Here is a 27,710-nt window from a genome sequence, read left to right as displayed (position 1 = left end):
CCAGAAGCCCATATGCGCAGTAGGATTACGTCATTCAAAATTGGGTGTCTCTAGGTACCGTTGTTTTATCACAATGCAAGAAACATACAAATATTTATGCAGATTCTTCAGTATTTAATTTTTTCAAATAGAATACAGGGGGCGATCATATTCGGTGGCAACAGTTTGAAAAGTGAAACGGACATTCGGAATGATTCGACGCAAAATCGCAAAACGAAAACAACAATCCCTCAAGGACAAAGCCGCTTTGGACTAAAAACTTTTATTGTACTATTGCACACTTAAATAAGTACGACTGAAATTAAGGTTGAAGGCCACGTTCGTAACATAGAACGCAGAATTTCCTGAAATGCACGACTTTTGAGCGTCTCTACATTTTCCCTCAAATTACCTGGATATATTTTCGGATGGCCCATAGAAAAACTCCAAGGCCGGCATTAGTCTAATCGTGGGGAAAAAAATCGGAAAATCTGGGGGTGGTCACAATCTCTACGAAGTTAATAACTTCACCGCTTTATTGAACAAATGTTGTAGCTCCAAACGAAAAATCATACAATTTCTCCATCCCCATTTAATAATATCCTCCATAATTTTCATTGATCCGATCTGCAACATGAAAATCAAAAGAAAATTGTTCTGTGTTTAAGGATTTTTAAGTAATACGTTTGTTCTACACGTGTTTAAATTATAAAGCAGCTTGATACCCGATACAATATATCCCATAATAAATATCCTGTTTACATTTGAATCGCGATTATCCCTAAATTAAACGACAATTTTTTCCAATGGTCTTTTGACAAACATTAAATCGGAGTTTGGTTGTAATTCATTTGTAAGACTCATCAGTTTTCTTTTTTTTTTTTTTAAGAAGACGACGTGAAAAATTAGCAATGCCCTCGCTCTCCAGGTCTCGAACCTGGACCTCTCAATTACGCACGGAGTTTTCTACCCGTTACACCACGGAGGCATGCAGAAAGGAGGGAGAAAATCCTTTTTAACGGGTGACTGGGGATTAGGGGACCCAATCGCCAAATCTTGGTGGTGAATAATCACCATCCACTACCTTTTTTAGTTCGGGCGTCACTGTAGAATTATTAGGCTATTTTGAAGCAGGAGATATGAGGCGATGCCCTCCGGGACGCGTAATGGCAAACCGCACATTGAGTTGATCAATGTTAAATGAATTTCGCTTACTGCGCATGCTCAGAACAGAATTTGGCGCATCTACAACTTTGGCGAAATTTTAAAAGAAGATAAATACGATATATGGTTGATACTGTGTTATCTGGGCGTAAACCGTTCGGGGACATGACTAACAGCCTTGTGTAGGGTTGCTTAGGCTTAGTCGCCAGGATTTCCTCCCACGGCAGCGGTATACTTTTGAGCATGCGCAGTAAGCAAAATTCGATAACATTGATCAACTCAATGTGCGGTTTGCCATTACGCCTCCGGGACGCATATTTCACTAGTGTACATCTGTGTAGCCACCGAGGGAGTGGCTTCTAGTATGGACCAATGAGCATCCAGTAATATTTCTGTTACATGACCTTTCGCGTGCTTTAAGATTTAAGCAAGATGGTTGAAAATATTCTGCCACGCAATTTTCTGTACAAAATAATTAAAGCATCGTCGATTGCTTCTGAAACTTTTCATTGCGAAGTTAGATCAAATATAGGCATTTATGAAGATTTCACTACCTGGTTGAAATAAATACAAACACATGTCGGATACTTCGCAAAAATATCGATGTTAAACATTACTTAATAAGTGGTAAATAAGATGAAGAAAGAAATATGTTATAAACATCGGGGCCCAAATGCTATCTTTACATAAAACTAAGCGTATGAGAAAAATATTTACACCAATTATGTATGTAAATAGAAGTCAGCACTTTTTATTGCAGTCTATATGAAAAAGATGTTCTATAATAATAACCAATGCAGAAATTCATTCAAAGTGAATTTTACTAATTTACATTCGCATACATTTAGCGTGTTAAATTTCACATTTAACAAATGCACTGTCTACACAAGAAATACTCATCAAACAGAGTGAATTTATCTTATGCACAACGAATATATTCAACTTATTTACATATAATTTTTAATGTTAGCAATGGATATAATAAGATGATATGTATTTTGAATCTTGCACTTTAAAAATGAAAAGAATGCAAGCACTGAAATAAGAAAACACTAAATTCATTGTAACTCTTTCAGTCATTCTCCTCTTAATTTAAAAAAAATATACACTTGAATTCTCTTAATCCATATAATACGCAATGAACATCAATCCCAATATTAATGCGTGATAAAAATCTCGAAAGTGAAATGTCAGCGATTAATTAAACTCAGAAAACAAAAGCACTACAAGATTTTTACTATTACGCCGTACATTTATAACTGCGAAACAAATGCAAATTAAAATGTAAACAACATATGCTCACATGCACGAAGATTTAGCGTCACAAGAGCAATAGCAGCTCACTGGTCCATTTTCGAAACCCCTCCCTCAGTGGCTACGCTGATGTGCACTTGTGAAATATGCCTCCGGGACTCGAATCTGGACCCCTTGAATATGCGCCGAGTTTCCTAGCCGTTACACCACGAAGTCATGCAGAGAGAAGGGAGAAAATAGAAAACATGGCTTGACTTGAAAACATGACCTATACTTGTGCGAAAAATCTCTGAAACTTATCCACGATAGGGCCTATATCAGTGGAGGCGAATCTTTTGGAGCCCCTTTTTAAGATATTAAATTAGATTTACTCATAAATTACCTCAAAATGCTTCGATCTTAAAACTGGAATCTATTTAACAATGGAAGTATTAAAACTCACCGGCATTCTGCAATAAATCTGATTTCGTTTCGCAAACATTAGCTGCTTCAACTTTGGCGCATTCTTTGCCATGTAACAAGTAATACGATTGGCCCAAACAATTGAAACATCATAAATTGGGTCAATAAATATGTATATCATTTCTATGGCGATATATCTTAAGACTCTATGCCAGTGGCATTATGCAGTCAGTCAGTGAAACGTTCAAGAACAGACTTAAACACTTATTTAAATTACATAGTATCGTTTTATTGTGATTATTGATTAAGGAAGTAACATTTTAGTAGCGTGCCGGCTGATAAGGCTCTACGTGCCATAGGTGTCAAAATACCTATGTTAGAACAATGCTATATATAAATCTAATACATATCCTAAGTCGCGATTTTGAGACATGAAAAAAGCAATTTGAATTACGTCAATCGGCCCAGTAGAACGGGAGATATGTCCCATGCAGTGTACGTACAAGTTATACAAGTATACATGCACAGAATAAGAAATGGAGTTGTATGCTTATTTCATATATGTTTCATTTTTCGTAAATATTTTCCGAAAATAAAGTGCGTTTAGACATCTACATTCCAACACCATTAAATTCCGCTTAAGTGAAGGATTTATTTTTAAAGAAAACCATTTACATTGAAGCAAGGACACAAGATGCCATCACCAAAACAAGAGCGAGACATTACGTCAGCTTTATATGTCGTTGCATTTACGTCATTTGCATAAGTTTTAGAGGACGCGAGACGGTTTATCCATCTTTTGATGAACTGATTATCTGATGGCACAACATACCATCTTATTATTTTCTTTTTCATTAAAAAAAAATGGAGCTGAATTTAAGATTCTCGTTGATTAAGTTATCCTATTTTCACTTTCAAATGTTCCAGATTCCCCTCCCCAGCAGGAATTCATTCAAAATGATAGAAAATTTTGTGCATAACCCAAAAACTAGAGTTTCTAATATGGAAACTACAGTGAAATTAATACATTATTAGAAATCCTACCAGCAGTCAAGTTTTAAATCCGCGGAACATAGGTAATCCGGGTGCAGATTACGGCTGGCTGCATGAGATGTAACATCTTCCCCAAATGTAACGTGAACATGCACCAGTTTTCCTTGTAAGATTTTCACTGTGTAAATCTCAGTTACTGTAGAAAGTGACAAATCTTAAGAACTAGTTAGCGAATAATCACTTAAGTTCGTGTGACAAGAAACAAGATGGAAGGGTAACTAACTCTTTATTATTCTAATACGATTTAACAAAACTCCGTCTTGGAGTGTACAATCAAAGCCGACACTTGGGCTTGAACTTAGACTAAGAATTAAACTAAAACTAAGATTAACTAAAGAAATATAGCCGAAGCTATCGAGTTTCTGATGCAGTTGACCCCTTAAACACCAGATAACTGCGAAGCTTATCAAGGGCCTGAGTACGGCCGAGCGTAATAACAGCTTTTAGAGAGAGAGAGTGGCCAAAAGGCAGACGCGCGTAAATCAGAAACTCTGATTCTCTCTCGCTAAGACCAAAGAACTTCGCGGTTAAATACCGCTCTTCCTCATCATGTACTCAGACGTGATTCTAAAACTACGTTCTGGCCGGAAATAGTAAGTTGATAATTTGACAGAAAAGGAACTTTAACTTAAAATCTAACTGTTAATAAAATTAACATAATCCTTACACCCTTAGAAGGTCCTCTTTGAGTGTTTGCCACTAAATTAGTATAAGTTAAATAAGTTTGTACATTAGGTTATTTGGAAACAGAAGACATGAAAAATGAGCAATGTCCTCACGGGGACTGGAACATTGGGAACATCGTGTACGAAAAGTACACGCACCGAGTATGCTGACCGCTACACCACGAAGGCAGACTAAGAAGTTGGAAGAAATGCTTTATATACTACCCCTTTTAAAGGGTGACTGGGGATTAGGGCACCCAATCGCCAAATCCTGGTGGTAGAGAATCATCATCCACCAACATTTTTAGTTCGGGCGCACTGTAGAGATATTAGGGTATTTGGAAACAGGAGACATGAAAAATGAGCAATGCCCTCGCCAGGACTCGGACCTCTCGAATACGCGCCCAGTGTGCTGACCACTGCACCACGAAGGCATGCTAAGAAAGAGGGAGAAAATACCTTATAAGTTATCTCAAGCTCAAACTGCATGCGGGGCAATTGCGCGATCTAAAAACAGCTGACAGGCTCGATTTCCCCTCCCCCCCCAAAATGAAAACCATTTTTTGTACTATTCCGTTTTGAGGACCGTAAGAAAATTGCAGCGAAAATGTATGCTTAAAAGCGCCAAATCTAGCAAACGCGCCCATTTAACAGCGCGCCAAATCTAGCGTACGCGCTTATTTCAGATTGCGTACGTTTATATGGTTCTATATTTCTTAAGACGCCATTGAAATACTAGTTTAATTTTTAAATCCTTTTTTAATATCCTATGGATTTAACAATTTGGGAATTGCCCATGACGAAAAGTCGGCAACAGAATTTTGGGTAAAGTGCAGAATCACCCACTGCTTGACGCGTTTTTAAGAATTGCACATACTCGGCATCCATGTGCACATCGACCTATTTTCACTTAAAAAAAAAATCCCAGAATTGCACAAAAATGGCACTGCGCACACCCTTGGCTTTATATATATACGCATCGACCTATTTTCACTTAAAAAGTAAAAGAAAATTGACAAAAATCAAATTGCTTTTACCCTTGTAAAAAGCGACAAGCAAATAAGTGAGCGATTCTGCACTTTACCGAGAATATTTTCAAAGAAAAGGCATCATTCTTTATAGAAAATTACGTTTGAAAAACCAACGTGATGAAATTATGCTTTAGCGATAAGTCGGTAGCGAAATAGGGATGCAGGCATCCATTCAGTTATGTTAAGCAATTTTTATATAAATTATAATAATGATCTGAAATAGTTATTTACTCTTATGCTTCCATTCAGTCATGTTTAGCCTTTTTTATATAAATTATAATAATAAAAAAAGTATTATATGAAATTAACCTTTCATCTAGATTAAAATATCAATCTTACATAGTTATTTACTATTTATACTTCCTTTCTTGCGTTAGGGTTGCCGCAATTATTTTTGGCATCAGCAATAGTTTGGCGATTTTTTACGGCCCTCGAAACCGAAAAGTACTCAATTTTTTAATAAAATAAAAGAATTTTTAACTAAGTTTTAAATTTGGTTAACTAAATATTTATCAAAACATACATAATCAATAAAAATATTAAGCAGAGAAACAACGATGAAACACTATTCCGAGACATTGCACTGAGGGGACGCTCAGACAGCACCGTCGAGCAGCCTATACAGCGTCATTATCACAGGGCGTCCAGAAACCCTACGGGACGGCATTTAATCCAAACTTAATTCATAGCGATCACACAGCTCTAGACAGCCGTGACAGTACCTTCAGCTATGAAAATTTTAACAAAGGGCTCGTACTTATGAAAACAAAATATCAGAATATAATTAAATGTTTTACTTCTTAGAAAAACAGAAAATATAAATATTTGGTGAATTATTTAAAAAAAAAAAAAATAAAATTCAATTCAACAGCAATATCTTAAAATATTTAAAAACAGCACACTTTTAGAATTTCCGATATACAGACTCGCGCGTTAAGAGGTAAAAATATTTTTTCCCGTACAGCGTTCCCATTGCTAGCTTTGAAATCGTTGAGTTTGTTAATCAAAAATTCGTTAAAGCTTTACAAAATATGAAATAGATAATAAAACAAACTCAAAACGCTTCCAGAAATCGAATGTGACGTGCAGTTTTTAAATCATTAAGAACTGTTCAGAAAAATAAATGATTAGAATGCGTGATAGGAAATAATTAGGAATATATACGTTTTTGGAAATCCAGCTTGTGAGATGCAAATATACAAAGCTGGATACAATTCTTTATTTGAGACATAATTAATAAAGAGCGAACTAAAATATGAGATAATTAAAAAGAAAATAAAAATCCGAAAATTTTTTTTAACGTTTTGTGGGTTACTTTTATTTATTAAATATGTTCTTCGCATTTAAGCCATAAAATTCAATTGAACAGCGATATCGCAAAATAATTTAAAAAGAGCATATCATTAGAATTTCTGATGCACAGTCTGGAGGGCTGGAGAGAAAAAAAAATTTTTTTTTTTTTTTCCCCGTACAGTGTTGCCATCGCTCGCTTTAAAATCCGCGAGTTTCTTAATCAAAAACTCTTAATGCTATACAAGATATGAAATAGATAATAAAACAAATTCCAAATTTGGGCTTCCAGATGCCCACATTCGGGTGGAGACATACGTTATTCAAAATTGGATGGCTCTAAGTACCATTGTTTTATCACAGTGCGAGAAACATACACACATTTATGCAAATTCCTTATTATTTACTTTCTTTAAATATAATACAGGGCGATAATATTCGGTGGCAACAATCTGAAAAGTGATTCAAACTTTTAAAGTTTTCGACGCAAAATGCCAAAACGAAATTAATAACCCTTCGGGGCTAACGTCCTTTGGACTAAAAAATATTAATGTACAAAAATGTAAACATAACAAAATAGAGCCGAAATTACATAAAATAGCGAAGAAATTTATGCGGCACAACATGCCGCACATTATTTTTTCTTCTACATCGGTTGAACTTCAAGGAGAATCTTAAGCTGATCAAATTTTTGAAAAACCTTTATATTAAGGTTTAGGATTAAATTTCGTTAAAACCTTTTCCGTTTAGTAATACTGTAGCTATATCAGAAGTAAATGGTGCAGTCAGAAAGTTCTTGTCACAGAAATACTGTTCATATAATTTAAAGGTTGTTCAAATGAAGTGCGAAGTGCAGTGAGAAACATGTGTTTTTGTTTGAATACATAAATTATCAAACAAAAAAACAAGGGACTTGGAAATTGAACGCAAATTTAACAAATGGATTACATAAGCAACGTAAATGTGAGCCTATTTCACTAACAAAATTCTCCACGAAAGCATCCCTTTGTCAGTCAGCCCTCGTGTGCTTTGCCATATTCAATTAAATAAACGCATAAAATCTTCTTATTCTTAAGATGGTTAAGTAAATTTCATGTTAGGTGGTAAGACGACTACAACTTTCCGCCACCAGATGAACTCCGCTAAGTACGACTTTAAATGGTGTTTTACTGTATACCTATGTATCTTTTTCGTCATTTTTAAGAATCCTATATCCGCTCAATATTTTGCATATGAACTCCGAAATGCGGATCCACGAAATTAAATTTGTGGTTCACTATGAAAAGCTCGAAGCCAGCCTTTTGGAATTCTGTTTTAGACGGCCCACATGTGGGAATAAATTGGTTATTTCTTATTAGATATATTTTTTAATTGCATTTAACAAAGATGTAGCTTTTCGGTCAGGCACTGTAAGAAGAAAGGTTTCTTTAGTTTCTGGGAAAATGTTGATGCAGAGTTTCACCGAAAATCCATTGAGGCGGCAGAACGTTATTTTTTCTTTTCGATAACAGGCTTTCATCAGTCTCTTCGATAAGCCTTCATCACCTCTTTTTACTTCCTCATTACGAAGTAAAGGCAGCACTGTAATCGGGGAAAATTTCGAATATCATACTTTAAAGAAAATATCCATTTTAATCGCTTTCGACTCCCATTTGAAGGATGTTTTTGCGGGACATCTGTACGTACGGGCACCTTTTTTCCAACATGGATTGTAAACTGGATTCAGAAGAGATTTTTTTCGGACCAAGGACCAAGGCGTTTGAATTACGGAGTACCTTTGCAATTAAATGCAATAACCTCCACATCATCGTTCAGAGAAATGAATTAAATAAGAGAAAAGCAGTAGCTAAAGTTAACGAAAAAAAAGCAGATAAGCTAAAATTCATTCCATTTTTCGGTGACATACGTATGAACGTTTCTCGCATAACTCAAAAACAAGTAGCCATAGAACGTTGAAATTTGGTAAATGGGCCATATAACATGTAGTTGTACACCTCCCTTTTTCGTTGCAATCGGTGCACCAAACGTATGTAATATAATTTATATATTGACACTCTGCTACCCCGATAAGCTCAGGCCCACCAGCGGCCGAGCGGTAAAAACGCTGAACACTGGTAGTTCGGTCTGAGGTTCGAATCCCGTGAACGGGCTGGCTGCATGGGCGTTTTCGTGGTTTTCCCCATGTGTAACGTGTATATGAGCCAGTTTCCCTTAGAAAGCCCTCCACGAAGGCATCCCTCCCTTTAGGCAGATAGCCCTCGTGTGCTTTGCCATAATTAAATAATCCAATCCAATCCGATAAGCTCAGTTTTTTATTATTATTCTTATATGTTTGTAAAGTGTGCATATATTTTTTTTCCCTTTACAAGTGGTTGAATTATGTTGTTCTTATGTGCCGAATAAGATTTTTATGCTTTTAGTTAACCTGCATGCAACAGTTTTAGAATTATCATCAATTTAAAAGTGGTGCTAAGTCTAGCGAGGCTACCGTTTACATTTGAAACTCTAAATAGAATACTGAATTCAGTTGGTGCAGTAACTTCAATGTCTTTTTGCACAGTGTGCCCAAAAGTTATGTTTTCATTTTGTGCACCGAAAATTGTGTCTTCCTGCCCGTTAGGCGAATTGCTCGTTTTTGCGGAGAAACTCTTAACATTCATTGTAAAAATTTTTTCTTACAAACTGTTTTTAACTGTATTTGTTGCTTTAAGTTTCTCTGCATATTACAGTTTTTTAATATTCAAATTTTATCACCTTAAAAAGAAAGCAAATTGAACCATAAATTTTATATTAGAAAACAAGTACATACGTATCTGCAGAATAATCTGACAGATATATAAAATATTTGCTACGCAATTCTGTATGATAAAATATTACTAAAATATCCTTAAACGCTCTTAATAGCGGAATACAAAGTATTTTAGAAACACATTAGCTGTAATTCTAACTAAGCTGAAAGAGGCTGAATTCAAATTAACATTCCCACTACCAGATAAATACCTGCCATTTAAACTAACTAATGAAATCTACATAGAATAAATCTGACTGTATGCCAGTTTAAGCCGGAATAGTTGAGATCTGTGTCATACTATCATTATTAAACGCGAAAAATCTAAAGGCTGCGAGGTCGTTCTATTACGGCTGTAAAGTTGTTTCTTTCTCCTCTTCTAATAAGTCGAAGACGAAATCGTCAACGCCCTATAAAATTTGGTATTTTTTTATCAAGCCTACGTGGATGACAGTGTTTGTTAGCACTGCGGGTCATAGAACTGAGGTTCTTCAAGGGTACCATATTTTTAGAACAGAATGACTCAATGCCAAATATTATAAAGAACCGACGAGCGCTTGCTCACAGGATCTCCTTCTTTCCGCCCGCCTCTATTTAGTGAAGTATGAATCATCTGACACTATTTTCTTCTTATGATTTTTATAAAAGAGGAAATAAGTTACCTACTATAGAACAGAAAAAGGGGGAAAAAATAGCTAATGGTTGAGAAGGAATGCAGAGGTTCATACCGAAGGAGACGTTAATATACAAGAAGGAACACAAAATTTAGCACTGCTTAATTTTTTTAGAGTACAACAGCTAAAAAATCAGATGAGGCATATGACAAAAGTTCTGTGACTTCAGCACATATAGATAACACGCATACAGTGGGAAAGTAATACACTCTACCCCCCCCACACACACACACAAAAGGGGGGACAGTTCTTTATTCTCCCGTTCTACTGAGCCGAGTGATGACATTTAACTTGCGTTTTTCATGCCTCGAAAGCGCGACTTAGGATCTAAATTAGGTTTTGTTTTGCTTTATTACGGCAAGGCACTCGAGGGCTATCTGCCTAAGGGGAGGAATGCCTTCGTGGATGAATTTCTAAGCGAAACTGGCTCGTATACACGTTACACATGAGGGAAAACCACGAAAACGCAGCGAGCTCGTTTGCCAGGATTCAAACACTGCAGCGAACTACCAATGTTACTGCTCTGGTGGCCTCATGGACATATAATGTTGTTTTAACATAAGTATTTTGGCACAAAATGGAACGTTTTCTGAAATGACTTTGTAAGGATCTTAAGTTTTACTAACGTTTATTTTATTTTAAATCTTTACTATCACTTCTTATTTTCTACTTCCGGCCAGAATTAAAAGCTTTAACTTATTTATGCAAATTTGTTGGCGAACGCCAAGTACTTAAGTTGTGGCTTTTCGCCAAGCAAGAAAAGAGGAAGGAGTTAGTAGAAGCAGGCCGCTTGCCTTAGCAGTTTTACTCGGTTGCTGGTTGCCTTCCAGGCCAGAGGTTTAATCCTCTTAATAATTTTAAACGTATTGTAGTGTTAACAGTTCTCTGTACTACATACGGCTTCCTGTTAATAATACGGCCAATCTTCCACGTAGGCCCTTGTTTATTATTCCACAGTTAAGTTAGAGTTTATTTAATATTTTATATTCTTACGTTCAGACCACAAGTAGTTGGTCTGTATTCCGAAGTATGGAAATTATTGTAAAGAGTGAAAAATAAAGGGTTTCGTATACCCTTCCTGTGTATCTTCCCACATTTATTGAACATAGCTTTAGTAAGCTCCCTGTTCCGAGTCAGGTTCTGGAATGTTCCCCAAGCAAGTAAGGAGAAACACAGAACCTGATAACTTCTTTTTTTAAATTTTATTTTTTTATTGACATATACCTATGCAATTTTGTACCATTTCTTTCGATGCGCAATTACAGTTCATTCACAGAATTTGAAAAAGTTAGGATGATCTGAAGCACGCCTTTAAAATGATACCATACTTGTATAGCATTTTGAATACAGTGGCTGGGAATACCATTCAACAGCACAAAGCGCAACTGCTATCTTCAATCCACACATATTGAGCAGTAGCCGAGTAGTTAAACTTGAATCCACACTATTAATCATCCTTGAAGCACGCCTTAGAGCGCTACCATTTATCACACAAGATAGACACGCAGCTACTAGTGTTTACATGGGCATCAGCTCTTTCCTGTTATCGCAAAGAAGTAATCCCAAGTAGAGGCCTGGAATGATAAACTCCTCAGATTTAGCTCTTCTACAGGTCGAAATTTGGAGAAAACAAAACTCAACGGAATACATGAGAGCCAGATCATGGGAGAGTGCACATGGAGAAGACAGGTTATAAGGTATTTTCTCCCACTTCCTTAGCGTGCCTTCGTGGTGTAACGGTAGCACGCCGGGCCGGTATTCCAAAAGGTCCGTGGTTCGATTCCCGGCGAAGGCGGTTGCATATTTTTCATCTTACCTGCTTCCAATTAACCTAAAGACTCTACAAGTGGTGCCCTAACTAAAAGGGTTGTGGATGATGATTCTCTGCACCCAGGATTTGGCAACTAGGTCCCCTAAAACCCTAGTCGCCCTTTAAAAAGGGGAATATATAAGGTATTTCTCCCACTTCCTCAGCGTGCCTTCGTGGTGTAACGGTAGCACGCTGGGCCGGTATTCCAGAGGTCCGTGGTTCGATTCCCGGCGAAGGCGGTTGCCATATTTTCATCTTCCCTGCTTCCAATTAACCTAATGACTCTACAAGGTGACTATTCGAGACAGCATCGAAAGTAAGAAGAACGGCGCTGAACTGGCTTCTTGGTATTGCAGAGATGAGATAACAGGCGTTGGTAAGGGACTGGGGTTGGCTTCTGGTGAAATACTTGGATCAAAATCGTTCATACACGGAAGCGTTTTCACAGAATGCAAAAGAAGCATAAAAAGTCCAAATATTGCGAAGTTTTTGTCTTGTGATTGATCCTGGGTTGGAGGAAAAGCACTGATAAATGCATCGTGAAACGTAATGTTGTAGTGCAGACGTGTTTCTGACATCGGACTGGCGCGTGGAATCTGTGAAAGTTAATTATCACCTGTTATTCGGAATCCAACCCTGAGTCTATAAATAGCTTGAATTTGCAACCAACAGCAAAGAGATACCTTGAACTTTAACTTTTCGGATATTTGGGCAACAAATGGTCTCAGAAAGTAATCTTTTTCGACAATTTCGTAATTCAGGACTTGGAAGAAACTGGCTGTTTCGTCTGTCCTGGCCTTCTTGAAGAAGTTTTATTAATGGAAGGGGCAATTCTTAAATCTGTGTCGGCTTGAATTTCGAATGAACCAGGGCACACCCATGATGGTCCTCTGGAATTTATTCTGTTTAATTTGTAGTTTTAGTTTCTGCAGATATGTATCTTTTACAGTTGCTCGGGCTGGTGAAGCGTAGGTAAGGATAAGCTTGAAGATGGAGAATTAAATCTTTCTTATCCTTACTAGTGAGAGTCCAGAAAATCTTGAAAATAGTTCAATGAAGTTCGAGCATGAGCTTCAGCGTCCTCCCTTTTATTTGGTTCCGATATGTACTCCAGGTGAAAATCTACTGATTGTGATATCATGTTATTTTGGTTGTATTTACTAGTGGCACAGTTTTTCTGAAGAGGGTTAAGTTTTTTGTTGAATGGGTCTGTCTTTTTTAATTTTTGAAGAAAAAGATCTGCGATTTTTCAAGGTTTATGCATATTTTCCATGTTCAACGTCACTTCTCGATAGATGGTACTTTACTCTGTAGTCCATCGATGGCGTGCGCTGGTTGATCTAACCAGGACAGCACGGCCGTCTGCATAACATGTTAAGAGTGCGTTATGAACTTGCGTTACTTTTCCGAAATCATTCACATAAATTAGATTAAAAAAAAATCAAGAATCGAACTCTGCGGCAGTTCGTAGCAATGTGGAAGACAACTGAGAAGCTGCATTCACACTTCACGGCGAATGTGCGTTTTTCAATGAAGGAGACGACTACTTTGGTGGATTCCCTGGAAAAGGTTTGTGGAATCTTTGTGATCAAGTCATACATTTTCTTTTCTTTTTCAATCTTTTCTCAGTTCATAATATCAAAGCTCAGTTTTGTTACAAAGCAGGCTTTACAAAACTTTTTTCCCCGTCTTTTTTATTATTAACGTTTTGAAAATTTACTTTATTTACTAAATATTACGTTCTTGGTACTCAAAACATATAAAATTCTATTGGGTTGAAACATACATAATGGTCATTTATGTTGTGTTTAAAATTACGCGGCAAAAATAAAATGTATTGAGATAATGTTTTGTGTTATTCGAAAGAGAATATTTTCCTCTACAGGATGGCATATTTGATTTTTTTTTTTCTTGTCTTAGCTAATGTTTGTTATTTTTCAGATCACTAAAATGGAGTCTCCAATCGACAAAAATACGCATTTTCGACACCTTCTTTTTGCGTTTAATCGAAGCGCCAATGCTGCAGAAGCTGCCCGAGAGATTTATGAAGTGTATGGAGAAAGTGCAATGCCTGAACGAACTGCAAGAAATTGGTTTGCATAATTCAAAAATGGAAATTTAGACTTCGAAGACGCTGCTCGTTCCGGACGCATATAAGAAAAATGTACACTGCTAGGACAACGGCTTGAGTTTGGCCAATGACAATTCAGATGAGGCTCACCATTAACTCCGCCCACATGAGTGATGTCACATTTCTGACGTTTGTTTACATTCAAAGAACGCACTTCGTAACTCCCAACAGCAGAATGTAAGCAAACGTCAGAAATGTGACATCACTCATGTGGGCGGAGTTAATGGTAACCCTCATCTGGACTGTCATTGGCCAAATTCAAGCCGTTGTCCTAGCAATGTACATTTTACTTATATGCGTTCCGGACGACCCAATGAGTTTGATGAAGAGCGTTTGAATCAGCTTCTGCACGAAGACACGCGTTTGGTTGTAGCCAAAGGACTATAGTTCGACATCTTGGGTCTACGGGGGGGGGGGAGTCCAAAAACTGTGATATTATTGACTAATTTATTGTTTTTTTTTGTTTTGTTAAAATAAAAATTTTTAAATTAAAAAAACAGCCATTACTTATGTTTCAACCGAATATTCAACAGCAAAATTACAAAATAGTTAAAAACAGCATATCCTTAGAATTTCTCAGAGACTGTCTGGCACACTGGAGATAAAAGTGTTTTATTCCGTACAGTGCTTCCCCTGATCGCTTTGAAATCGTCGAGTTTGTTGAGCAAAAATTCATTAAAATTTTACAAAATATAAAATTCGAAATTCAAAATACGGACTTACAGGTGTACATGTTCTGGAGGACTATGTTACTCAAAACTGTACCGTTGTTTTTTTTTTTTGTGCAAGAAGTATGCAAACACTCACGCAGATCATTCATTATTCGATATCTTTAAATATTAATACAGGGCGATAACATTTGGTGGCAACAATGTGAATAGTGATACAATGCAAATGATGTTTAGGCTGAAAATGCTGTTTCCGAACCAATATCCAATTCCGCACTAACGTCCGTTTTGGGTTAAAACTTTTCATGTGACTACCTGTACCTCAATAATGATAAATATTAAATTTGCAAATTAAAATAAGAACATAAATAAAAGAAAAATAATTAAAAAAAAAAAAAAAAGGAAAATCTGAAAGGTTTTAGATTTTAAATTACGTCCAAAGGGACTTTTTTTTAACGTCTTGTGTGTTACCTTTATTTATTAAATATCACGTTCTTCGCACTTAAACCATAATTCAGTTCAAGAGCAATATTGGAAAATAATTTTAAATCCAGCATATCTTTAGAATTTATGATACACAGAATCACGCGCTGGTGATAAAAACGTTATTTCTGTACAACGTTGCCATTGTTCGCTTTGAAATCCTCGAGGTTGTTAATCAAAAATTTGTTAAAGTTTTACAAAATATGAAATCGATACGAAAACAAATTCCAAATTTGGGCTTCCAGATGCCCTTATTCGCGGTAAGATTACGTCATTCAAAATTGGATGGCTCTAGGTACCACTATTTTGTCACAATGCGAGAAACATACATACATTTATGCAGATATTCTTCATTATTTAATTTCTTCAAATATAATACAGGGCGATAATATTAGGTGGCAACAGTTTGAAAAGTGAAAAGGACATTTATACCGTTTCGTCGCAAAACGAAAACAATAGTCCTCCTTTGGACTAATAAAATAAAGATGGTAGTCGTATCAAATTAGAATATCTGGATTAAATTAATTTTTATAGCATGCGCACCATGTCAACTAAATCCCAAGTCAACTAAGAACTGCATAATTTTTTTAAATTTTCTTACACACCAACACAAACTACACATCTAGAACTTCAAAAAACCGAGAACCAGTTGTTACGTAAATTAAATATTATCTTTGTGTATTCATTATTACCCCTAGCCATGAACAAGTTATGGATCAATAGCCTTCCAGAAATAGCCATCAATATTTACAGTAAGACCCCGCTTAACGCGGGGGATACGTTCCATCAAAGTAGAGCGTAATGCGAAACAGCGCTAAACGAGGCTATCTTTACATGTAAATATTGGGGTTAGGGGAAGATGGCTAGGAAATTGGTTAGGTATTAAATTTAAAAAGTATGTTTTTTTTAATAAAAATAAAACCAAACATTTATTTCTTAAAGCCCAAATTAATACTACATTATTATTTCTTGCAAAAATAAAAACAAAATATAAATAACAAAACGAATATTCTTAAAAAAAAAAACAAATAAAATTCTAAGTCAGTCATATTTAGTTAGCCTTCCGCGTTTTCAGTGTTCTGCCTTTTTGTGACAAAAGCATCTAATGTTGTTTGCCTTTTTCTTTTACGTTGTTCTCTTAAAAGTTCTTCACAAACGGATAGAGCATCTCTAACACCACGCCTTACTTTTGAGCTCCTGTCAAAATTCGGATCATTTCAATGAATTGATCCATTATTTCAGTTATGGTAGACAAACTCCTTTTTTACAAACGCCATCGAAAGTCCTTTTTGCTCTTCTTCTGAATCACTGCTGTCAACATTTTTGTTTTCTTCTTGTTCAGTTAATTCCTTGAGCTCACATTAGAAAGACTAGCCGCTGCTTCTTGAATTATTTCTTCCACATCTTCCACATTTACCCCTTCAAAATATGTCTGTACAATACCGCACCAAACAAGAAATACAAGTACACTCTTGCGGATATGTATTTGAAACCTATCGCTGCATAATATTTTGGGGAATCCCCGTATGCTGCGAGCGATTTCGTGGAATCCCCGGGTTGAAATAAAAGAGCGCTAAACCGAAACAGCGTTAAGCGGGGTCTTACTGTACCTCTTAAGCACTTTTTGGAGAGCACTTTTCAAGAATACCTCAGCTACATTTTCAGGGTACATAATGAAATGAAAGAAAATAAATGGCCTTGGAATTCGGAGGCTTTGAAGTGAAAATAGAGAAAGAGGGAAAAAGAGCAATCTTTGAAATAATTTAGGCGCACTGCCATAAATTACACACGTTCTAAATTTTTTTGGGACAAAGGAAATTTCCATAGAATGTTCTTAAAACATTATTTACAGGCAAAAAGAAAAAAAAAAAAAAGTTAAAAGGGGGAGGGCAAAAAATCCGAAGACTTTATATTACGCCCAAATGGGCTTTTTTTTAACATTTTGTGAGCTACCTTTATTTATTAAATACAGTACAAAGTCCGTAATTCGGACATCCTATGATATGATATAACAAAAGATTTTCATTGCGACGACAATGCTCCAATCATCAATTAATTAACGGACGGCGAAATCTGTAGTATGGTTCTAGATCCACAAAATACCGCTTCCGATAGTGAAGAAAGTGACAGAGAGGTTATTGAAAACGAAAAAATTTCGATTGACAAGTTAGTACGTCTTCAGAAAGGGCCATCCGTAAACATTTTTTTGAGCAATAAAGGATAATTAACCCTTCTTCAGTTTCTGTTCTCTAACCCTTTAACTGTCAAGTTATTTTGATGATTTGGGTACACAAATTGTCAAATTTTTTTATTGCAAAAACCAAATGTTTAGTACAAAATAAAATATACTTAAGTAGTTAAAAATTGATATTTTGACGTACATGGGTAAAAATTTTAAAGTTTGGTAGCCACTGCATATTTTCTTTGAGGCGGCTGTCACTCAACATGGCAGTTGCAAAGTTCGCTTCTAGTGGAGCATTATTTTCTAAAAATAAAAAAAATTAACCATTTTCTAAAACATAAATAAATATAAGTGAATACCTATTAGTAGTTCAGTAATTCAGTCTTGTGTGGTACAACTGGAAACACTTTTCCAAGCACAAACCAACTCCACAATCACTACACCAGAATCGTAATTCCTTCCTCATCTTTTCCCCATTTTTATCCTTTTTCGAACAACACACTTTGCACTGTCTTGTAGGCTCACGTTTCGCAGGAATAGGAGGAAAATGGGATATAAAATGTCGTTCAGTAAGACGGGCAGGGTTATCTATTGTAGGTGGTCTGCCAACATTCTTTTGTCCAGAAGCTGCATCATCATATTTATGTAAAAGCTCTTCTAAAACTTGGATTCGAAATTCTAAAAATGTAATACGTTTCCCAACTACATTTTTATAGAGCAAATATGAGTTCCAGAGTACCTTGTCTAGTAAATGTAAAAATATCTTTTTATAATATTTTATCTGACGTTTTCAGATTGTTGGATGAAAGGATATTTCCTGATCACAGCGATCTACATCACCCATAGTTAGACCGTAATTAGAAACAATCTTCGGCTTGAGTATCTCCATTTTTTATTTTTGAGGCTGACCATGGAAGTATCATGAATACTGCTCATCAAACACACATCCTTTATCTTCGGTTGAAGAATCTAAATCATCTATATAACGTTTCAAAGAACTGGACGCTATTTTACAACAAAAAGATCCCATGCACCTTGAACCAAATAACCTCTAACCTTTGAAATCTTTAGTAAAGTGCTGTCATCTATTGAACTGAGCGCACATTAACTTTTCCCGAGATACAGTCGAGTTTGACAAAGAGATGAAGCCGAAATAAACGTCTCCCGATATATATTCGGGTATAACAATACGATGCACTCAAAAAAAAAATTACCCCGAGTGATACTCGGGCGTGACATTTTCGAACACTAGTGCTGTGCCCGAGATTATCTCGGGCATGACAGTTAAAAGGCTAAGCTAAGGCGATTATTCGCTCAAGGTTCCACACACTTAGCTGTAAATTCTAGGTTGGAATCCCATAAGGGAAAACGCCTGCGAATACATTTTCCAGTTCAATTTTTAATTTATTTTCATTTCCAAAAAAAGTTTTCATTCTGTGAGTACCCCTACACAAATTTCATTTTCCTTTCTGAAAGTAACCCCCACAAAAAATCTACAAATCGAGCTAATTAATTTACACTGTCTTAATCTTATTCTGTAATTAATCTTATTAAAAGATTTGACGGAAAAAAAATTGATATTTGCTCTTATCAAATGACAAATAGCTTCAGTTACGAATTTTTGCAAAATGAATAATAATTTTGTTTGGAAGTATATTTACAGGTGAAGTTTTACGCTGTAGCTGAAAATTAATAAACTTTAGAAATAAAACAGACATGCCGATGAGTATCTATATCTCTTTGTGATGAAGGTATCGATACTTCCTAGTAATTTTTCAACCGAGATTACAAATTTTATCAGCATAAAAATATCTAATTTTTCTGTATGCGTCAGGGAAAAAAAAATATTAAATAAAAAAAGAGAGAACAGGTTTTTCATTATTTATTCTCAAGTTTTTGTCCCTCTTAAGAAGTTTCGCACTTTGTTTTAGTTTAAGCTATGCAGCAGTTACTTTAATATATAAGAATTATTTCATTAAATGTGAGTCTGAAATTTTAATATTTAGCTGTCAATACGTTCGGATTACAAAATGTAAACTACAGAAATTTCTTGCATACCAACTTTAGATTTCATGCAGAAAATAAGTATCGATTTGAATTTTCTCTTCACTTGTGTTTCTCTTTGCTCTTAGCCCACCAGCGGCCGAGCGGTAAAGACGCTGAACACTGGTACTTCGGTCTGAGGTTCGAATCCCGCAAACGGGCTGGCTGCATGGGCGTTTTCGTGGTTTTCCCCATGTGTAACGTGTATACGAGCCAGTTTCCCTTAGAAAGTCCTCCACGAAAGGCATCCCTCCCTTTAGGCAGATAGCCCTCGTGTGCTTTGCCATAATTAAATACACCAACACCATCTCTTTGCTCTTATTAGGTAAGCTGTTTAGGTATGTAAAACATTAGTAGTAAAAATTTTTTTAATTTAGTTAAAAAATATTTTCGTTTTATTATTTTTATTTTCCACCGGCTCATCGTATATTCGGCTTTTAAATCGTACATTCGACACGCAAAGAACATCCCACTTATCTGCCTACAGGAAGGATGCCCTCTTAGAGGATTTTTTAAAGCAAACTAGCCCGCATTGATGTTACACAAGGGGAAAAACACAAAAACCTCATGCAAGCTATATGCCAGGAATAAAAACTAGAACTTACTACCAATCTTTCGCGGTTTGAGTTCCTCAACGATTGGTCAATCTAGCTTTACGAATTAGCTCCACTTTTAAACTGCTGATAATTCTACAACTATTGCGTGCAGATTAACTAAAGGCATAAAAACCTTCGCCGAAACAAATAAGAAAAACATAATAAATCACTTATAAAGGGGGGGGAATTGCACAATTTACTTTTATATAAGAATAAAAACACAAGGCTCACCAAGCCGGGTAAGAGAGGGAAAATAGATATACGTTCGGTGCGGCCATTCACAAGTAAAAGGGAGGTGCACAACGACATGTTATAGCAGTCCCATATATAAAATGTCAACTTTCTACGGCTAATCACTTTTGAATTATACGAGGTGCATATGTACGTATACACGTACGTACAGACGTCACGAAAATAAACCTTCTGAATTCATTTTAAATCCATTCTACAATCCGTTTTGTAAACAAATAATTCCTTATTCTATTCGTACGTACAGATGCTACGGGAAAAAAAAAAAAAAAAAAAAAAAAAAAAAAAAAAAAAATCGTTCAAATGAGTTTAAGAGCGGTGAAAATTGATATTTTCGTTGAAATATGATACCCAAAGTTTTCGCGATTACAATACCTCCTTTACTTAGTACAAGGAAGTCAAAATGAAAGGTAATTTATTATTTTATTATTATTATTTAGAACAGTTTTCTTTTTTCTTATCGAAACTATTCCGCAGATGCCTTAGTGCTAAAACATCGAAAGGTGTAATATCTTTTATAATTCAATATAAAAAAGGGCGAATTCAATAACATTTAGACCTTCTGCATAGGAAATCTCGCCTGGATTTTCACTATGAAGGTTCTCATTTAGCAATTTTTTTTTGGGGGGGGGTTGTTGTTGATAAAAGTTATCAATCATTTTATTCTGCTCATCATAATTCATCCACTCGCTGTCCTCCTCAGTCAGATCTTCAATAATTAGTGCACTGTTTTTGCAAGGTCTAGAGATTCTCCAGTATTGATATCTCACTTACGTTGATTGATCGACATATTTTTCCAGATCAACAAAGAGCTTCTTGATATCCTGCGGCTAATCAGCCAGCCAATAAACTGCGACTTTCACATTAATGCTTTCCACGCTCTGGACTACAGTTTGGCCATGTTATAAATGTACAATGTGCTTAATACAAAGTGTTACAGAATTCGTCTTTCATAATGACGCTTCATGTTCTTAGTATTTTTACTAAGTGGCTAGAGGAGATGTTAACTTGTGGAATAGAAACAGCACGCTAACATCCGTATTAAAGAGGGCAGTCTCATCTGAAGGGCACCCGGAAAATCTAGGGACTCACTGATCAAATTACGGGAAAACACAACAGGATTAGAGATCAGATGCCTTCGTGAAGAGCGCAGTAAGGAAAACTGGCTCGTAATCATCATAAGAAAAAATCTGATGTGTACACCACATGACTTCCTTATATTGGAATATTAAATTATACGCATTTTTTTCTTGCATTTCGTTTAAACTTAGTGGATTGAATTAAATCTACTTCGCCGACAGCGCATAAACCACAATAGAATAAATGCATTCTTTAAAATTCACTCTAGTATTTGTTTACCATACAAGTTATAATATGAATGAAATATAATACTGTTAAGTGAATCTAGAGCCAGAGTGTCGCTATGGTAAACAAATACTAGAGTGAATTTTAAAGAACATTTATTCTATTGTGGTTTATGCGCTGTCGGCGAAGTAGATTTAATTCAATCCAATAAGTTTAAATGAAACGCAAGAAAAAATGCATATAATTTAACGTTTCGTACAAGGAAGTCATGTGGTGTACACATCAGATTTTTTATATAAATTATAATACTAAAAAAGCATTATATCAAATTAACTTTTCATATAAATTAAAAAAACAATAATCTTTAGATAATTAATTATTTACTATTATACTTCCTTTCTTGCGTTAGGGTTGTTGCAATTATTTTTGGCAGCACTGGCATCAACAATTAGTTTGGCGATTTTTTACGGTCCTCAAAACGGAATAGTACAAAAATTTCTTTACAAAAGTTTGGGAGGGGGACTTTGTCTTAAATATCCACCCACAAAAAAAGATGTTCATTAACCCCTCCAGGTATTTTTTTTTTAAACATATTTTCCTATTAAAACATACTGCACATAAATAAATCATTAGATCATAAAGGACATGAAAAATAAGTACTCGTCAAAATATTTTACAATACAATGTAAGCATGTGCATATTTCGATACATTAACACAATTAAGACACAATAACACGCTCAATAAGTACTAATTCAGAAGTCAAACAACAAAAATCAGCGTTAATTTTCAAAATTTTCACAGGACTAGTTTCGATGGTTTTACCGAACCACCATCCTCAGCTGCAAAACCACAAATGAACAAGATAGGAAATAATGATTAGATAAGATAAGAAAGCCTGGACAAGCATAAGCAAGTGGCGCCATCTGTTGGTGAAACCAGAACTAAAACATAATTTCTTTAAAGACCAAAGGCAAAGATGGATTGGAATTAAGATCGTTAACAAGAACAGAAAGATTTTTTTTTTGAATGTGAAATGCCTCTAGAAAATCCAGTTCTCCAAAGGAAGATGTTTTTTGAATAATTTTGGCAGCAGAAAAATTGAAAGTGGGATATTCGGACCAACAATGTTGAGCAACAGAAGACTTCTGTGTTTCCTTTCTTCTAACATGTGTCTCATGTTCCTTGACGCGAAATTTTAAGGCTCTCTTAGTTTGGCCAATGTAAATTAAACCACACTGGCAAGGAATCCTATAAATACCCCAAGAATTCATATCCGGAATGGGGTCCTTGAGTATGGAAATCGGAATTTTATTCATGGGAGAATAAACAACCCGAAAGTTAAATTTCTGCAAAATATGTGCAACTTTATAGCTAATTGATGGAAAAAAGGGAATGACAACAGAATTTTTATAATCTCCTAAAATAAGAGTGTGGCTTTTAGTGTGTTGAGATGAGAATTTTTTAACTGCTTGATTAATAAATGTTGGGTGAAAAGCCCCTGTCAATAGTTACTGCTTTTAAATAATTTAGTTCTTCATCAAGGGCTAGTTTGGAGGAGCAAACTTGAAGAGCACGGAAAACATAGGAATAAAATGAAGCCAACTTTTGTTTAGTCGGATGACATGATTTAAAGTGTGGTGGAAGGTAAACCAATGAAGGTTTACGGTAAACCGTAGTACTGAAGTTGGATGTGTTACGTGTGACCATAATGTCGAGAAACGGAAGAGAAATGCAAGTCTCAAGTTCAAAAGTAAGCTGAATAGCAGGATCAATAGAATTCATTGTTGAAAGAACTTTATTTAAATCATCTTTATTACCTTCAAACAGAGTAAAAGTATCGTCCACGTAGCGGAACCATGCCGGGAAGTTTAAAGTTTCAAACAATTTTGATTCATAATAATGCATGTAGATATCAGCCAGGATGGGACTGAGGGGGCTTCCCATGGCTAATCCCTCAGTTTGCTTGTAATATTTATTTTGGAAAACAAAATGTGTTTGTTTCAAACAGAGTTGAGTGAGAGAAATTAGCTCATCAATTTCGATACAAGAGAAATGAAATTCTCGAAGTCTGGTTTCTAGACATCTTAATGCACGCTCCACTGGAACATTGGTGAATAATGATTTTACGTCAAAAGAAACCATGAGTAAATTTCTAGGAGAAATGTTTTTAACCATTTTACAAACTCTATTGAATTTTTTATGGTGTAAATGTTATTGTCTAATAGAGTTGAAAATCTAGAAACTAAATATTTAGCTAAGGGATACGAGGCAGTACCTAAATTTGATACAATAGGGCGGAAAGGAATACCACTTTTATGAATTTTGGGAAGAGCATATAATCTGGCACAATTCGCAACAGATGGGATAAGCGAATGTTTTAAATTGCTTGAAATGATTTGTGAAGATTTGATCGCAGTTTTTATTTTTGACAAGTCCGAAGGTGAAGGATCTTTAGGGATCGGATTATATGGTCCTTCGTTTAAGAGTTTAGTGACACCATCGATGTAAGTGTTCTTATTTATGACGACTATCTGGCCACCTTTGTCGGCCTTTGAAATGATAATATCCGGGTTAGAATGAATTTCGCGCATTGCAGCTCTTTCTCTCGCAGTTAGATTTGGTTTCAAAGGTTTATCATTGAATTTCACATTATGAGCGATAAGATGCCTAATCATTTCTTTCTGTGAATCTGAAACTTTACTGAACTTGAAAGCTTTTTTAATAGGAGCCAAAATCTTTGGAATCGAGGGTTTACAGGTTTGTGAGAAGTTAAAATTATATTTTAGAAATCTTTCTTGTTCTTCTGAAAGAGTAACATTAGAAATATTAATTTGATGGCTTGATGTTTACAATGGGAAGATATTTTGAACTACTTGAACTGGAAGACTGTAAAAGAAGTTTTTCGAATTTAACTGCAAGGGTGTTTTGTTTTTATGACGGTTAACGGAGAATGCGCGCTGGAGATAAAAATGTTTTATTTTCCAGCGTTGGCACTGCTCCCTTTCAAATTGTTGAGTTTTTTAATCTAATATTCGCTAAAGGTTTACAAAATATGAAATAGACAATAAAACAAACTCGAAATTCCAAATACGAGCTTCCAGATAAACGTAATTTTATACCACACGGTGTTGCCACTGGTCGCTTTGAAATCGTTGAGTTTGTTAACGAAAAATTAGTTAAAGTTTTACAGAATATGAAATGCACTACAAAACAAACTTCAAACTCCAAATTCGAGCTTTCAGGTGCCCATGTTCGGGTGGAGGGTTACGTTATTCAAAATTGGATAAATCTAGGTACCGTTGTTTTTTTACAATGAGAGAAACATACATACATTCATGCAGATTCATCATCATTCGCTTTCTTTACATATAATACAGATCGATAATATTTGGTGGATACAATATGAAAAGTGATATATCGCATTTAAGTGATTCAACGCAAAATGCCGTTTCCAGATTAACAGCAGTTCTGGGTTAAAATCCTTTTGGGCTAATGCCTTACCAGTCAACTACGATACATAACTGCTATTCAGTCTACTAATACTACAGTCAACTACTGATTTTTGTGGATAAGCTGAAGCTATATTTGTATTTTGAAACAAAAAAGGCGTAGACAATTTTGATTACTGATACCCTTCCCTTAAAACAAACGTGCACACAACCAAACCTTTCTGTGACGTTCTTGAAATCTCTCATTCCTAGACGAAATATGACACGTTACGTTTTCGGAAACGTAGGGAGGGACAAAAATATTCAAGCATCTCGAGGAATGTAAATCATTTTTTAGACAGAGACACTCTATCATTAAATTCATCTCGAGCGAATTCTACTGGCAAATCGCCAAGAATGATTACTTTGTTTTCTTTTCGCTAAGACTTCCACAACGTAGTTGCTTAATCTATAATCAAAATTCCGGGGATTAAAATATGGCTTCCTATGAAAAGAAATTTGGAGCAAATTCCACCGTTAAACTTGCTAAAAGATCTTCCAATAAACATATCCATGTTTTCCACAGATGTTATACGACAATAAGAGTTCCGATGAACAATTAACACTAAATAAGTAAGCACCAAATATGGAAAATGAAAATAAGAAAACTAGGTCAAAAGGATATCTTTCGTTTGCAAAACAGGAGAGATATCGGATATAAAAATAATTTTCAAAACTTAAAAATCAAATAGTCCTTTATCAGCTTAGCTCAACATTACAGTGTTCTACTCTTGTTAATAAACTCTTCTGTTTTCTAAGAAACATTGCTCAACAGATATTATAAAGGAATAAAAAGAAAAAACACAAAGCACTTATCAGTCGCTCCAGATGAAAATTAAAAATTTCTACACGTTTTCCTTATAAATCCGACAACTTTTCTCCATTTAGGATGAAGCGTTGTTTAATTGCACATAAAAACACTTAATTTTCCAATGTTATGAAAAACCTTTGGTAAACTAAAAATCAGATATTATTTTACTATATTTTAATGAAAATGATTTAACTTCGTTTATTTTTAAAACCTGTGGTAGCGCGTCCTCTATGTTTCCTCACCATCTTATCTTTTATTTCTGTACGTTTTAATTTTCGTTAAGATGGGGAAAAAAAAAAAAAACTGTTCGAAAGATAAATATTCATTGGAATTTCGTTTTTAAAAGGCTACTTATCATTTGTTTCAATTCTGTTTTTCTCGTTGATAAAATTGTTTAAAGAAGTTTGTTCTTTATAATAAGTTTTGTATATTAATAATACTTTAGATTTTATTCCACGAACTTCACCTGAAACCACATGTTTTTGTTTCCTTTGACGTGAATTTCGTATCCTGGTACAATATACAATAGAAATTTTGCCTTTTTTCACTTGCGAGATTACATTTAATTGCTCGTTACGTGCGCAAGCCATCTAAAAAAATATGCACGGCTAGGTCTTTTAGTAAATAAGCGCAAAAGTCTTCACCTGAAGTTACTTTGTAATGGAATAACATCAAAGCAGATCTCCCCCCCTACAAATGTTTGCCATTGCTGTGTTTAATGTCTCGTTTGAATCATTTTGATTTTATGCCCTGCATCTAGATTATCTACAAACAAATTCTTCTAGCAGGCTTATAATAAGCTGTTTCTTCTAGTACGTATGATAGCCAACCCTTTTTTTTTTTTTTTTTTTTTTTTCAATGAAAACAGAAGAACATGTAGCAAGCATGTAAGGTTTATCTTAAGTTTTGAACACTTATTTTTAAGTTAAAGCTTCTTTCCTATCTCTCCTTAATTTCAGCTTACAATTTCCTACCAGAAGGTGTTTCACGTTTCATGCGTTGAGTTTCAAGAATCACGTTTAATGCAAATGAGTAAGAGTAGTATTTAAGTCGAAGTTCCACTGGCTTCGAGAGACAGCCTCAAAGTTTCTGACTAGCGCGCATTTGCCTTTTGGCCACGTCTCTCTAAGTTGTTATACGCTCGGCCGTATTGCGGGGCCTTGAAATCTTCGCTAGCTAATTCGATATATTTAGGGACCAACTAGTTAGATTTGTGGTAGCTTCGGCTACATCTCTTTAGTTAAGCATTAGTTAAGTTCTTATTTTTATACTTTCGAGTTTAACCCCAAGTGGAGGCTTTGCTGTACGTCCTGAGAAAGGGGCCGACTCTTATTCTTTATTTTGAGCAAAAAAAGGTAATTAACCCTTCTTAAAACTTACGTTTCTGTTACTGAACTTAATGAGATCATTCGCTTAGCTTGTTCACTAGGTTCCTCCACACTTCAGTTGTTAGATAAAAGGGTGGAACCCCACAAGCGAATACAGCGAAGATTAGATGGGAATGAAATGGGGGGGGGGCGTAAAATCCAATAAAGCATGAGTATTAGATGAAACGATATGTAAATTAGTGAACTACTTTAAACGAACAAGGCTTGGATGCCAGTATGATGAAATAATGAGTGGACGATCACATATGTCAGAGA

At 35.4% G+C, this 27,710-nt stretch overlaps 1 protein-coding gene across 2 annotated transcripts in view; it reads right to left on the bottom strand.

The window, feature by feature from the left end:
- Positions 1-27,710, bottom strand: part of Ack-like (activated Cdc42 kinase-like) — a 140,247-nt gene that overhangs the window by 69,947 nt on the left and 42,590 nt on the right. The window lies entirely within an intron of this gene.

The sequence above is a fragment of the Stegodyphus dumicola genome, chromosome 4, assembly GCF_044657685.1.
Source record: "Stegodyphus dumicola isolate Sdum_Otavi_A_Nest chromosome 4, ASM4465768v1".
In the NCBI taxonomy this organism is placed as follows: domain Eukaryota; kingdom Metazoa; phylum Arthropoda; class Arachnida; order Araneae; family Eresidae; genus Stegodyphus; species Stegodyphus dumicola.
Note: the sequence above shows the minus strand (reverse complement) of the source record. Positions and strands in the feature narration are given on the sequence as shown.